General features: G+C 39.0%; 1 long non-coding RNA gene across 8 annotated transcripts in view; it reads right to left on the reverse strand.

The window, feature by feature from the left end:
• Window positions 1-758: 758 nt before the first annotated feature.
• The window catches only part of LOC120407494, a 41729-nt gene continuing 27586 nt past the window's right edge, over window positions 759-14901 (reverse strand). For all 8 annotated transcript variants that reach the window (XR_005600040.1, XR_005600042.1, XR_005600036.1 and 5 more), the window contains 2 exons: window positions 2480-2573; window positions 759-1730 (listed from right to left, as the gene is read on the reverse strand). This is a non-coding gene — a long non-coding RNA (uncharacterized LOC120407494). The remainder of the gene's footprint in view (window positions 1731-2479; window positions 2574-14901) is intronic.

The following is a 14901-nucleotide window of genomic DNA, read 5'->3' on the forward strand; positions in this document are numbered from 1 at the left end:
GCAATTGGCTCTCTGATAATAGAATCCATGCCCGCACAAACAATATATGTCAGCGGGGATCTATTAGTAATGAGGAAGGAGTATTAGAAGAACTAATAATCAACTGGAAAGGTCATTTTGAAGGAAATTATGTACATGTAATTTCAGTGCCATTACCTCATTGGACAGGAACATAGGATTTAACATATTGTATCAAATCATTGGTCCATTATGTCTAGTATCTGGCATCCAGCAGCGGCCAGTATCTAATATGAAAGCCTGCATGGTGCATTGATGTGCAAGAAGGGAGGCGGGATAGCTCAGTGGTTTGAGCATTGGCCTGCTAAACCCAGGGTTGAGACCTCAATCCTTGAGGGGGCCGTTTAGGAATCTGGGGCAAAAATCTGTCTGGGGATTGGCACTGCTTTGAGCAGGGGGTTGGACTCGATAATCTCCTGAGGTCCCTTCCAACCCTGATGCTCAATGATAAGCTTCTTTCCCTTAAGTCCAAGTTTTTTAAAAAAACCTTTATTTACCATAAAATTATCTTGCCCATTCAAAAATCCATGCACAGTATTTGCCACTGACATCCTGAACATTTATGCAGGATGGATTTACTTTGACTGGAAGATAAACTGCTGTGGGAGTTCCCCCCTCCCCTGCGATCCTGGTTCTGAGTTAGATATTACAATGAAATCTTAATTTCACACAAAACCCTACAACTTCGGCCACCTTGGAATTGTTTCCTGAGTTTGCAAGGCAGCAGGCATACTGATTTGCTGGGCAGCCACTTCCGCAAGCAATGGCTGTGCAGGTTCCCATCATACTCCACATGGTGCCCGCCCGATAGGATAATTGCCAAGCAAGCTCACATGTACCTTGGAAAGAAATCTAATAATGTCTCATGATGTCAGTTTGAGTTTGTCTTGTCACCAAGGCAACAGCTGTTTGCATTGAGTATTACATATTTACAGTTTTAGTCTTTAGCATAACATACCAGGCCTTTCCCACCCACCACTGTCCTTGTGCTTGGCAGATTTTGGCTTGAAAAACAGCATCTTGAGAGCCACAAATCCCCATTTTAGATAAGCTGCCTCTATCAGAGAGTTGAACAAAATTATTATTCTAAAAAGACTTGTTTCTAGGGATGGATTCCATTGGCAGAGTTCTGATCTGCATCTGAACTGTGTTTAGATCTGACCTTTTCAAAGAGCACTTTAGATTGAAAGGTCTTCAACCTAAGAAATGGCTTAAATATTTAAAATTAAACAATTTTTTTTTGCAAAATGGCTGTCTAAAAATGACACCACCTTCCTCAAATCTACTCACTTTGTATAAGTTTTTAAAATGGTATTTTTGTAAGCCAAGCAGAATTCATTGGGGGAGGGGGGGGAGAGGAGCGGAGCGGGAGAGAAGGCAGATGGATTCTACTCCACCTTATGCATTAACATAATTCCTTATGACCAATGAGGGTAAAAGGGATTGCATTGGTATTACACAGGGACTAATTTGGTTTGCAAAACCTTCATTACTAGCAATGATCCGCAAGAATGAGAACCCAGCTTAACTCTCAGAGTCCAGGCAGAGTTTACAGGGCTTGATGTTAGAAAAAAAACAAAAATCTTTTCATGTGTAAATGCAGCACAATTGGTCCAACGTTGTTTCAGGAATGTCTGTTGGTAATGCCATTTTTAGAGAGCCCTATTTCAAAGTAGAATTGCACTTTTCAATCCATGTTTATTTAGCTGGTACTGTTGAATTGAAAACAAAGATATATTGTAAATTAAAACAAAAAGTTAACTTCAAAGCTTTTAGCAGGGTGAATGAATGACAAGCATTCTCAGACATAAACCGGGTTAATACAAGCCCCAGGTATCGCTCTCACACATTGCCATTATGTAAAGCAGTGTTTCTAAGTATGAAGCTCATTGCAGGGAGAGCGAGCCACTAAGGGGAAATCATACCATCCCTACTGGAGATAACACTCCAGAATCTGCAAGGAGGTTTCTTGCTGGTTTATTATGCAGATAATTTTCCACTTTGTAAAATAAAGACATTATATATGGTGAGGAACCTACGCTGGGAATGTGGGTGTTAAAACGTTAGGAAGCTCAGAATTGCAGCAGTGTCAAGTTTATGAACCAAGTTCACATAAGGTACATCTCAGCAGAAGAAAAGTCTGCCTGGAGGGGATTGTGTGGTGCAGAGCTTGGGGGCTTAGGAGAGAAGAGGTTGTGTGTTCTTAATGAGGGGGTGTCTAGGGGAAGGATGTGGCAATTCAGCACATTGCCATGGCAGCTTGTGTCAGCTGGGGTCCTACTGAGCTTCTGGCAGAGATTAAAGCTGCCCTCATCCAGAACTCATGTGATGCAAAACTATAACATGCCCTGCTTTGGGGGTGAACTCACCCCTGAGTTCAGCACATAAAAATATTACTACAACATATCAGACAACCCTCATCCAAATATTTTTTTTCCATCTTTGCATACCAGGTACTCACTATTGCCTGGGACTGGGAGATTTGGCAAACGTCTTCAGATTTGTATCACACATACAGTAGGCGCGCAGGATGGCCATAAGGAGTGCAAACGTACCTAAACAAGAGAGAGAGATGGAGCTCACAATCATATCCAACTTTTAGATTAAAAAGATATATGTTTCCATACAGCCAAATTTTACATCTTTCATTCCTATTTGTGACAATGGACATTGTGTGAATAAGGGTGAAATCCCCACCCCCTCAGTGCAGTGGACTAATGCAAGGCCCACGCACCACTGAGGTGCACAAAAAGAGGGTGAAATTTACCCCTAAAACTAAGTGAAAGCTAAGTATTTCAGCATTTGGCCCATAATTCCTATGATTATTGCAAACAATTGTATTAATTTTTACTGGCATAGGACTATCTGCATCAGCAGTTGAAGCCCAATACAAGAGCATCTCTCACCCCCTTTCCCAGCAACGCTAAGTTCTAAAAGGCTAGGGTGACCAGATGTCCTGATTTTATAGGGACAATCCTGATTTTTGGAGCTTTTTCTTACATAGGCACATATTACCCACCACTGCCTGTCCCGATTTTTCACACTTGCCATCTGGTCACCCTATAAAAGGTTGATATTTGGAAAATTCACTGCAGCTCTATTAAACACCTCTATGTCTAGAGAGAAGTAAGCAGGTCAGTTCATAGCCTGAAATGAGAGTTCTGAATGCTAATACCTAAAGACAGTGCACCTCTTTATACACTCTGTGGCTTGGCATATGGAAAATTAAATGAGAACAACATATATATGGGCGACAGTATTGTCTAAGGGCTAGATCCTCTGCTGAGGTAAATTAGCATACCTTCATAAAAGTCTATGGCACTATACCAATTTACCCCAGAAGAAAACAGGCTTTAGAGCCAAATCCATTTCTGAGATATATACACATTGTGTGTATATATATATATATATATATATATATATATATATATATATATATACACACACACACACACACACACACACACTTTAAAAAATAATTTATCATCCTGGAACTGGCGCCTTGGAGTAGATTTCTTATTCCCATCACTTGATTATGTCTACTAGGGCACCTAAATACCTTTTTAAAAAAAATCTGGTCCTCAGTGTTGATGTACTGAGGGCAGCAGTGCCTAATGTAGGAGCCTAAGCCTCATTTTCACAATGGATTTAAGCACTTGAGATTTAGGCTCCTATATCAGTTAGGCATAGCTGCTCTCAGCACAGTAAGATGAATTCTTTAAAAATCTGGGCCTTGGAAAACATGTTTCCAATTTTAGTAACTTAAAAAACAGATTTATGTAGCACCAGACAGAAGCCATAATAATCAGCCCAGTTCGCACTGGGAATAACATTTTTTTATATTTCACTTATGTCGTATTTCCAAAAAATGTAGACACAAGGAAAGCTCAGCTTTCATTTCTGCTCCAAGAAAGTGTGTCCAATTTTCCTTAAAGCTGCACTGCACATCTCATATAGAAAACTGACAATCATATCTTGGAAACAGAAACCTTTCAAATGTTTTACCAGACAAGTCCTGGTGCAGAGGGAAAATACGTTTTTAAAAAGAGTATAAAAAGATTAGAAACTGAAGCCAGGCCTCTTTCCAACAAGCAAACTACATTTTTGTATTAAAATTATGCCAACATCTGGATTATAAATTAGTCTCATGATCGCCCTCCTTTCTTATGAAGCCTAAATTTGAAAGATAATTGCTTAGTGATTTGCAACAGAGAAAAGAGTTTATTACTTTCCATTCCTCATTATGGAGGCTCTCTTTAGCTTAGAGAGAGACATTTGGAATGCTGTCCCCTTGTCAAGTCAAAGTATAAAGACACATTAAAAAAATTCTGTCCTCTGAGCAACAACAACAAGTTCTATGATCTCAGGATTTGAAACCTGTTGGCTAGCTGCTGTCTTCCTTCTGATAGGCTGCGTTAAAAAAAAAAAAAAGCAAGTTGGAAAAATATTACCAATTACCAGTGATGGGGGGAACCTTCAAGGAGTCCAGGAGAATTGAGATCAGATTTTTAAACAGTGCATGGAAAACTTTGAGATGGCCTGAAATGAACCTATTTCTCAGTATGTCTCACCCATGGAAGATTAAATACATAATTGAATTACTACTACAGCATCACAGGTGTGCACGGCTCCTAGGCACTGAGACTTAAACATGCATGCTCAGCTATATTACAGACCTGAACAGTCTGTGCATGAACTGGCTCAATTACTAACATTTCAATTGATGCACAATGTAATAGAAAGAGAGCCTGAGACATAAACCCTTGTATCAGAGGCCTGGTATGAGGCAGGACCCGCTCACAGAATTTGGCAAGAACAGGGCTGATATTGCACAAAGACACATTCCTAAGAAGTGCTAGTCACAGAATGCTCACGCAAACACATCCTGATATCAAGTAGTACCAGAACATCCCAATATCAAGGATGGTACAAAAACATTTTCCAAGGATAACAGGAACACACTGATCCCTCCTAAAAGATAAGGTCATAATGACAGTATATAAATAGAGATGTTTTGATTGAACCAACAGGTACAAGATGACGGGTGATAACTAGTGACCTCAGGGGGCAGTAACTAACTATATCAGAGGAGCAGTACTAACTTGTTTGTATCCGGGTATAAAGATTTATCTCAGAGGGAGTCTCTTTGTCTAGCCTAGTGAGGAACAGAAAGTCCCACCATTCACTGAGATGGTCCATTGTTACAGGTATATAAGTATTAGTGGTCTGGTAGAGTCTGTGGGATACTAGTAGTGTGCTTTGTCAGCAATAAAACCGGCTAGGTGCTTTCATCCCTTAACGGATCTTGTGGTCATTGGGTAGTTTGCTTGAGGTCTGCCAGACCACCTGTCTGCGCAGGGCTGGGGCAGCACACAGAGGGAAAACACACACATGCAGCCAAACATCTAACCACACATACTAGTCATGCAGAAAAGTTTAAATTCTGCCCTTTGTCTACACTAGTACTGCCTTAAACCATTTCAGTTGCAATGTCTTTTGGGTATCTACCCCTCATTCCTCACTCAGCTCTCTGAAGCATTGCATTGTGGAAAATTTCAGGCCACCAGTGCACTATAGAACAACAAATGGAATGGTTTCAGTTAGTTATTTTGTGTCTGCAATACAGGTGGTTGGGAATTTTCTATCAGAATAATCTGCTGATGGAAAATGCCCTTTTTCCACACAGAAAAAAAAATCAAATTTGCAGAAAAATCAAAATGACAGATGGCTGATTGGCTATTTGCCTGGGAGGGTCTTGTCAGCTTTGTGTTCTCCTTACAGGCCGAAAGTTAAATTGACAAAAGCCTTCCAGGAGGAAAGATTCTATATTGGCTGTCCCCAAACTGAATGTTTTGGGGAATCCCTTACTGCGGGGGGAGTGGGGAAGGGGAAGGGAGGAGCCAAACACATTTTGGTTTTGGATTTCCCTTTTCTAGCCAGTTCTAAATTGGTTCAGATGGTAACAATTAAGCTGTACCTATTTATTAAACATGCTGAAAGGCAGTCCATTCTAACCATTTGCAGCCTCTCTAAAAAGTGTGTGTGCAGGAACACAAAGTGTTATACAAATGTTCTCAAACTTTTGTACTGATGACCCCTTTCACACAGCAAGCCTCTGAGTGCGACCTCCCATTATAAATAAATATATAAAAAAGTGTTTTTAAACACCATTATAAATACTGGAGGGAAAGCAGGGTTTGGGGTGGAGTCTGACAGCTCGCCATCCCCACCCCCTCATCATAACCTTGTGACCCCCTGAGGGGTCCCAACCCCCAGTTTGAGAACCACTGCTTTATATTAAGTCATGTACTAGATGCTACAGTGATGGGCACGACAGAAAAACCTAAGAGACAAATTTTTGTGCATATTTTATATATATTTATTATTCCCCTTTATTAACTCTATTGTCAGTTCTCCCTACCACAAAGTGACTGGGAATAGGAGTTAGAAAAACAAAATGTCAAAAAAACCCACCTCACTCCCCAAGCAGAGGAGCCTGGGAACCCACGCTGCATAATTTTGAGAGTCCCTTCTGTTTGATTTAATTACCATACCAGAGAACTCCCTAGCTGAAGGAAAGTTGCCACTACACATAGGCTACGCCTTCACTAGGAGCATGATTCCCAGCTCATGTAGATATTCTCATGCTAGCTCGATGAGAATTAGTGGATGTAGCCATGGTAGCATGGGCAGCGGTAAATGGAGGCACAGGTTAGCTGCCCAAAATATGCCCCCCTGGGGTGCAGATGGGGTTCTACAGGGTGGTTAGCCATGCCACCGCTGCACTGTTTTTAGCAAGCTAGTTTAATGAGCACTAGTATGAGAATGCATACTTCAGATAGCACAAAAAAATACAAAACAAACAAAAAAAAAATCACACCACTGGCTCTAAGCAGACAGATTTGGAGGAGGTGGAAAATGGGAAGAGATTCTCTGGATAAAATGGTTGTTTTTTTTTTAGATGTCTCAGAACTCATGTCTGCTTTGCAAGTTGATTATAAATTATGCTGGATGTTTTGTGGTTCAGGGATAAATTCTTTATTATTTTTATTACTGTAGCACATAGGAGTCCCAGTCATGTACCACAGAGTACAATTTAACTCTTTCTGGCAGGGATATTTTTAAAGTATAAAACAAGAGACAACAGAAAGATGGGGGAATACAAGGAAACAATGAGACAATATTTGTCTGAATAATAGACGATATCAGCTCAGTGGGACAGTCAAATATCTGGCATAAGGATAAGGACTGTATGTATCCTTAGGGTTGTGCACATTTTAATGCCTGAATATTTCTAAGATGACATATATCCAACTCATTGGATTGTTGGTATTTAGTTTGAACTGATTTCAAATAAATAATCTGTACACATTTTTATATGCACTTTTCCAAAGTTGAGATTGTTAAGGTGTCCGAAGATTTATTGAAGTAGGAGACAGATGTTTCAGCAGGATTTGTGCGGAGATAAGTAGACATGTGGATTTAAAAGATTTTTAAAATGTGCATCTTTCATCTTGCTCTTCCGTCATATTGCAGAGAGTCAGTAATGCAGATGCTGACTTTTTAATTTTAAAAGCCATTCAAAATCTATAGAAGAAAAATTAATTCCTATTTAGGTTAATCAATTCTTTAGATTTGTAAATAATCCAGAGAGTTTAGGTTATTAGTAGGGGTTTTCAACACATTTTTGTAGTTAGCACATGCTGAAACATGACAAACACTTACTGGCCCTGATCCTAAGTTCCTAGGCATGTGAGTAGTCCCATTGATTTAAACAGGACTCGTGCTTAAAATGTAGCTACATGCTGAAATAAGGCCACTGCGACACACAGAATGGAGACTAAATTGATGATGAAATGCAGATAGTGCATCTTCACATTAGCCCTCTCTCTATTTCAATGAACATTGACGTCTGTTTATGGGGAATAGAGTATTTAAAGTTACAATGCAAGTGCACTCTCAAGGTATTGTTGGAAGGGCATGACCACGGCTATTTATTTCTCATCTGCATAAGACAGAAGAGCATATGGCAGCTCTCAGAAAAGATGTATGTCCTCTCACAGTGCTCCAAAACGCAATAGCATCTGCATGACTCATTTGCTCTTATGATGAAATGGATACTTCCCTCATCCAGCCACAAGCGTTAACTGGAACAACAAATGGAGAGTACAATGAGTTCTGCTCTCCTCCAAATCCATTCATCATACTATGTGTGATGGGAGAGGAGTTGTTTTTTTAAATTCAGTGGCTGATTAAAATACCAATCAATACAATCTTTCTTGAAGCAAGCCAAGAATTTTGTTGTTAAAGAATTTTATTTTTAATGTAGTCAAGAGCAGTTGTGTGTGTGTGTGTGTGGGGGGGGACCCAAACACTTCCCTGGTATGATAAACCAAGTGGAAAATAGGGAAAAGGATGTGTTGCCAGAAGCCACTGCCTTTTATTATTTAGTGACTGAAAACAGATATCATTTCCCAGTAAGGAAAGAGCAACTGAGAAAAAGAAATTACATTAGTGTAACTTATAGTTTTCAGTTGAATGCAAAAGTTCCTTCGTCTTCAAGACAGATCATGTTTGTTGACAAACAAGCTTTTAAAACTAGAAGACTTTACATATGAGATTGAGTGTTTAACCCTGTTTTATTACTATTATTCTTTTGAACTAGGACATCATTTTCTTATACTTCCCTAAGACTAGGAAGACTTTTGAAGCTTAATTCTTACTTCAAAAGTTTCAGAGAAATGGTAGCTTTGCCATTGACTTCAGTGGACACAAATCAGATGCCTAATGATATTTCCACTGAAGTCAATGTAAGGATTCCCCAGGCCTTCAGGGCATACCAAGTGCATTCTAAAGGAGCAAGGTACTGTGTGTAAGCCCCATGAACTTGTAAGTCTTCATAATATCTCCACTGATTCTTAGGAGATCAGCAATAGATGGGTATGACTGGCTAGGTGCATGAAAGTCAAAATTGCAGGCACAGTAAAACTGGGTTCTGGGCCTTGCAAGAAGAATCAGTTGCTCAAGCCTGGGACCTCCTACAGACTGCAGGAGTGGCCTTCTTTCTGCATACTTCATGAAGTTCCTGACAGTGGAACTAACTAAAAACTCTCACACATTATACTTTTACATTCAAAGGATAAAAGTTTCATTGACAATTTAAAAAAAATCTGAAAAAGTATGACTAACTACTTTTTGAGGTTAAAAAAATTAAATGGTTCCTTTATGGGTTCTTTTTGGTAGTTAGTGCCTAATGATTTTTAGTATCCTTCCTACCAGGAAAATCACTTTACCCCAAAAAGTTGGAAACAGATTGGCTTTAACATTGGCTTATGCAAGATGCACTTTGAGACAGGCAGGAATAGTCAAGTATTTACGGAATTATCACTATTTGAAAACTTGATGTGAAAAAATAGGGATACAAAGAATAAGTTAATCAGCCACCTCCAAACTAGCCAAAACTACTTTTCATTTAAATTCAGTGTGTCTTCACTTAGTTCCAGAACAACCCTCCTCCAAATCTCTGCTGGAGGGGGGAATACCCAGGGAAGTTCCAAAGATGAATTATTGCATTTTAAATCAATGGAGGCTGGTGAGTAAACAATCATCTACATACCCATCCCATCATTTACAAAACCCAAGATCTTAAGCAGGAAACAAGTATTTAAGTATACAAGCCTTATACCACATGTAAGCAATAAGTACTGCATATTTTGTCAACACCTTTAACTCTGACCACAAAATGAATATTGTTCTCACCAGTAATTTCAAAATATAAATGCAACCCTTTTGTTAAAATATATTTTAACAAAAGGGTTGCATTTATATTTTATATATAATAAAAATTCTTGCACCTACTTCAAGCGCATGCTATTCTCAGGGTTGCCAACTCTCATGATATTTGGTGCTCTTAAAGTCTTAGCTGCTTAAAAAAAATTGAATGAGAATCTTACCTTTCATTAAAAAAAAAAAAAAAAGGAAGTTCCTAGACTTCATGGGTGTGATGAAAAGCTTGGCAGTATGAAGCAAGTTCACCCTAAAAAGCTCAGAAACTAAATGAAAATAAAAACCAACCCACATTTTATCATTAAAAAAAAGCCATATTTTTAAGCAACTCATGATTTTGGGGTCCTGACTCATGATTTTTCAGTGTTTGGGTTGGGAATATTGTATATTCCTAGAATACTTTCAGTTAAACCTGATCATCATTAGACTATCAGTTATGTGCTTGGTACATCAGTGCTGTACTTATTGGAGAACTGCATAAATACAGCTACACAATATCTACATAGATCTGAGAAGGAATAATGGGTTAGGACCTTCAGCATTTTCTTCTCTCTCTAAAGATAGAAAAGAAATGGGTAAGTCAGAAGGTACACCCACTATAAGGTGAGATGATAATGTATGTATGTACCTTGTGTAAACTGACCCCTCATTTTAATGAGAGGAGTTGGAGTGATCCTGAAAGAGAAAGAGAAGAGGAAGAGGAGAGAGAGCAGAAAATCGAATGCAGCTCACATGGGACAATTCTTTATTCAGTCTGCATGTAACCATTCTGATGTCAGTAAGAGCTTGGGCATGCATTGGAACCACAGTATATAATCTTTAAAGGAAAATATGGCTTTCAGAGGGTGCAACTGGAAATGGAAATAGGCTGTCCTTCTAGAGACCCAATTATAGAGGAAGATGCAAGCTGAGCTACCTGAGGCCTCTGGAGAGGTAAAATGGTATGTTACAAACTGAACCCAAATGTGCTGACTACTTACAAAGTAAGGGGAACAATAGAAGGGACGAGAGCCCTAAACTTACTACATACTTCAACTATTCCACAGCCACACTCTTTTCCCTGTGCACCACAACATCCCACTAGACCTTTCTGACAAGTTAAAGTCAATTTTCTAGATTTAGCAGGTTCTTACTACAGAAAGTAGTCCAGGTGTGGAAATTATTTTATAACAGCATGAAAAAAAAAGTAAAGATGCATGCCTTGACATGGAGGTTACCATGATGAATCGGAGTGTTTATGGGGGGGAGACACTCTCTCATTGGAAGCCAAACTTTAAGGCATCAGGCTTTATTCCAAATTGGATGCAAACCCAATGTGTTGGCAGATATAGCCAAGTAAGAAGTCAGTTCTTCCACATGCTTTATTTGTATTCTCAGCAGACATTACTTGGGATTCTGCCAGTTACGGAGTGCATCTGGGATGTGTGCGAAGGGAACAGAAAAAAAACAAAAAAAAAACAATCCACAAACATTTTGTGAGTTCAAGGTCTGGAAATGTGATCGCCCCATCCCCTCCAAACAACCACGGTAGATGGACCAAATTCTGCTTTGTTACACTGCTGTAAATCTGCAGTAATCCCAGTGATGTTACTTCAGATTTACACTGTATAACTAGGAACTCCACAATTTACCTTGAAGTGGATGAAATTGGTTTACTCTGGGTACTGATTCTTTTGTCCTATGCTAACCACAGTTAAGATTATGTGCTGCTGACCAAAGGCAATACAATTGCTGTAAATGTATTGCTAATATAGTAGTTCCCATAATTAAACCATTTCTATTTCTGTGAAATTTCAAGAGTAATTTTGTTGTAGCAAAGAGACTGCAAACAAAGCACAAACCAAAATGTCAAAGTGACCCTTTCACAAGCGAAGACTTTGTTGCGAAGTCACCTCTGCAGACTAGAAGAATTAGCACAGGCCTGGGACAAAAAGTTTGAGTTGAGTTCCCACCCATCGTTTACTTTGCAGTTACAAACATTAGTTAGGCCTCCTAACACTGTTGGTATATATTATTTCCATCTTATAAATGGCGAACCAGAGGCTTAGACAGGAAATCAGTGTCAGAACAAGATGCCTCCAACTCCCAGTTCAGTCCTAATCCACTAGACTGCTGTACTCTTTAAAACAAGTCACTTAGAGAAACTGAGGTTTTCTGTAGAAAAAGCATAAGTCTTTTCTACAAGTAACTGTTACCCAGGGTTTTCAGAGCCCACAGAAGTAGTAACTTAACTGTTTCAAGAATAAATCAATGGGAACACAATGCTCCAGCTGATGAAAGATTAATGCAAGTAAGCATGCTCTTATCTAAAACTACAGTTTATTAGATTCAAGCACAGACACAAGCAATAGGTTTAGGACATCCCAAAACCCAAAGTTCTGGGACAGTATTGTGCAATTGACAGCAGGTCCACAATGACTAGTTGCTTACCCTCCAGGGAGAAAAGGTGTCAGAAAAAGGTCTCTCTTAGTGTAGCTACAGATGACTGCTCCACTCTGTTATCTAATCCTTTTAGAGCTAACTTTTACAAATTACATAAATTAGTCACCCCTACAATGCCATCACGTCTCCTAAAAATCTTAGTCATAATAAGCTTCCATATCAAAAGGCACCCAAATTCATAGGTTCTCACCCATTTATTTCCTTTCAGTTTCAGCGTGTTGACTCTCTTCCCTCCTTCCATTCTGATTAGCAGAGTCTGCAAACTTGCAGCTAGTTTTGGCCTTGCCTTCAGAAGTCCTATTTTATTCAAGTTAACCCTTAACTATGTGGTGTTCTATTTAATTAATTCATGGCAGCTGAATGCACATAATATGGTTGCAATTGGCTTACTCATATTCTGGGGTACACATACCTCTCAAATCCAGGGTGACTAACATCTGAAAACATACAGGATTTTAGATGTCCAAAGCTTCATGCCAGTAGCTAAGTGATACTAGCTCAGTTTTACAGATTCACAAAGGACTAAATTTCTTCTACCTGTTTTTCAGGCTCTGTATTTTTTGCCCTCATTACACTTAACATAATTACAGGATTGCGACATATGGAGAATCAGACCCCTTTTCTTTCCTCAACTGTGAGCTAAGATGGTGCTCAACTAGTCAAGGAATGGAAAGATGCCATGCTGGATATAGGTTACCCGTGCTTCTGATATAAATAGTTCAAATTGTGTGTCTCGACTACATGAAGCAATGCTCTGGCAAGCAATTTATGAACCATATTCTGAACTATGTTTTCATGAAGTAATTGGGCCCAAATTTTTAGAGGAGCTGTGCAGAGCAACACCTAAATAGCTCTAAAAATCTAGGTCTTGTTGAATAATTCTGAACAATGAATACATTTGAGACATTCATTGTGGACAGTTTATGAAAGAAGGGCCCCCAAGCCCCAGAAAAGTAAAACAAAAATCCTAACCCTACAAATTGTTGTTCACTGTGATGTAATGTATATAGGACAGAATACACAGGGAAAGGGCATACAATACAAGTTCTTAAATTCAGCTCCCCACTCATTAGTTTTCCTAAGTCTTACTGAATGTCAAGAGGAATCTTAAGAACTAGCTTACCACCCTCTCTCTTTATGCTAAAAAGATTTAAGATAAATAATTGTTAGATAATGGGATCTGGGCATTCATAACATGATTGGAATCTTTCACAGTTCCAATATGACTTTCGAGGGAGTGAAAAAACAAGAGCTGTTGCCATACGACCTGTGTGTGATGAGCTGATTCTCTGGTCTTAGTCCTAGTTCCCAGTCTAAGTATCCACATCATGAGATTTCATATAGTGACTGAACCACCATATAAAACTTTAGCGCTAGCTGTCTAGGAAAAAGGTCATGGTGCACTGGGGAGACCGTATGTGGAAGTTTCCATTCTGGCTGCCCTTGCTATATCTGTCTCTGGGAATTCTGACCATCTTCCACGGGACTAAACTCAGAGTTGTTGCTGTGCTTTTTAAAACTGAACACACTAGTGCATGAGTTCTGCAGACAATATACAGATATATAATACAATTATGGGAAAAAAGCATCTTTTTCCCCTCTTATTCACTCCAATTTAAAGATTATGTTTTGTTTTTTTAAATATCTAGCTTCGTAAGAAAAATTGACTTCCCCTTCCCATTCAGTCAACTGCTAAAACAGTATTAAGAGGTAGAATTCATGCTAATATGATCAATACCCAATTATTTAACAGCATCAATGAAAAAAAGTGGACTTTTTGCAAAGCCATTTTACATCTGTGAATGCTTAAGTTCCTTGAAGTCCACCTGTCAGAATAAGCTCTCTTTTCTCCAATTACAGATCATCTTTTCAGTAAAATTTGACAAACTTTTTCCATTTAATGACAGTCATTTTTCCATGTGAAAAATGCACCATACATTAGATTCAGTTTAATAACTGAATTCTAGTATTACATCTAACTCCAGAGTTGAATAATCAACTCAGTTTTAAATCCATTACAGTTATAAAATTTTGCTATTCTACTTCCACTTTTACTTTTATTGTAGTAGAACGATATAATTTTCTATACTTATACAAATCCCTTTGTTTATTTGCTCACTCCCTCCACCTGAGCTTTTATTAGCAGGCATGTCTCCTCCCTAGGTTACATGCATTCTCTGGACCCCTTTTGAGCTTAGCATACAGAATCTATTTCATACCGGCAAAGCTATTTAATTCAGATTCATTTCTATGGAACAAGACAAAATACAAACCTGATGTGGCTTTCCCCTACCCCCACCCCTATTACAATAATTTTAAAATGTTTTGGGCGATGATTAAGGAGTAAAGCTCTGGCTAGATTTTTTTTGGTCCAGAGGTAACAGTGTTTAGGAGGCATACTTCTGTTCCCCCTCTCCAGAGCCTGAACACTTTGCACTCTCACCGTGCAGTGAAAAGGGATGTGTGTTTTCCCCTCTTCCCTTTATTTAACAGGCTGATAACATTTCTAGCCTTGGCAACAAAGAGAGTGAAAGTCCCTAGTTTATTGACAGACTGTCTTCCCCTTATGCAGTACAACTGTTGAATCATCTCTCTGTCTGGAGCTCCATTTCTGTGTCCAGGAGGATGCTCACTGCAGCCAGGATGTTAGGAAGC

This window comes from Mauremys reevesii, linkage group 6 (genome assembly GCF_016161935.1).
Source record: "Mauremys reevesii isolate NIE-2019 linkage group 6, ASM1616193v1, whole genome shotgun sequence".
NCBI classification, from domain to species: Eukaryota; Metazoa; Chordata; order Testudines; family Geoemydidae; genus Mauremys; species Mauremys reevesii.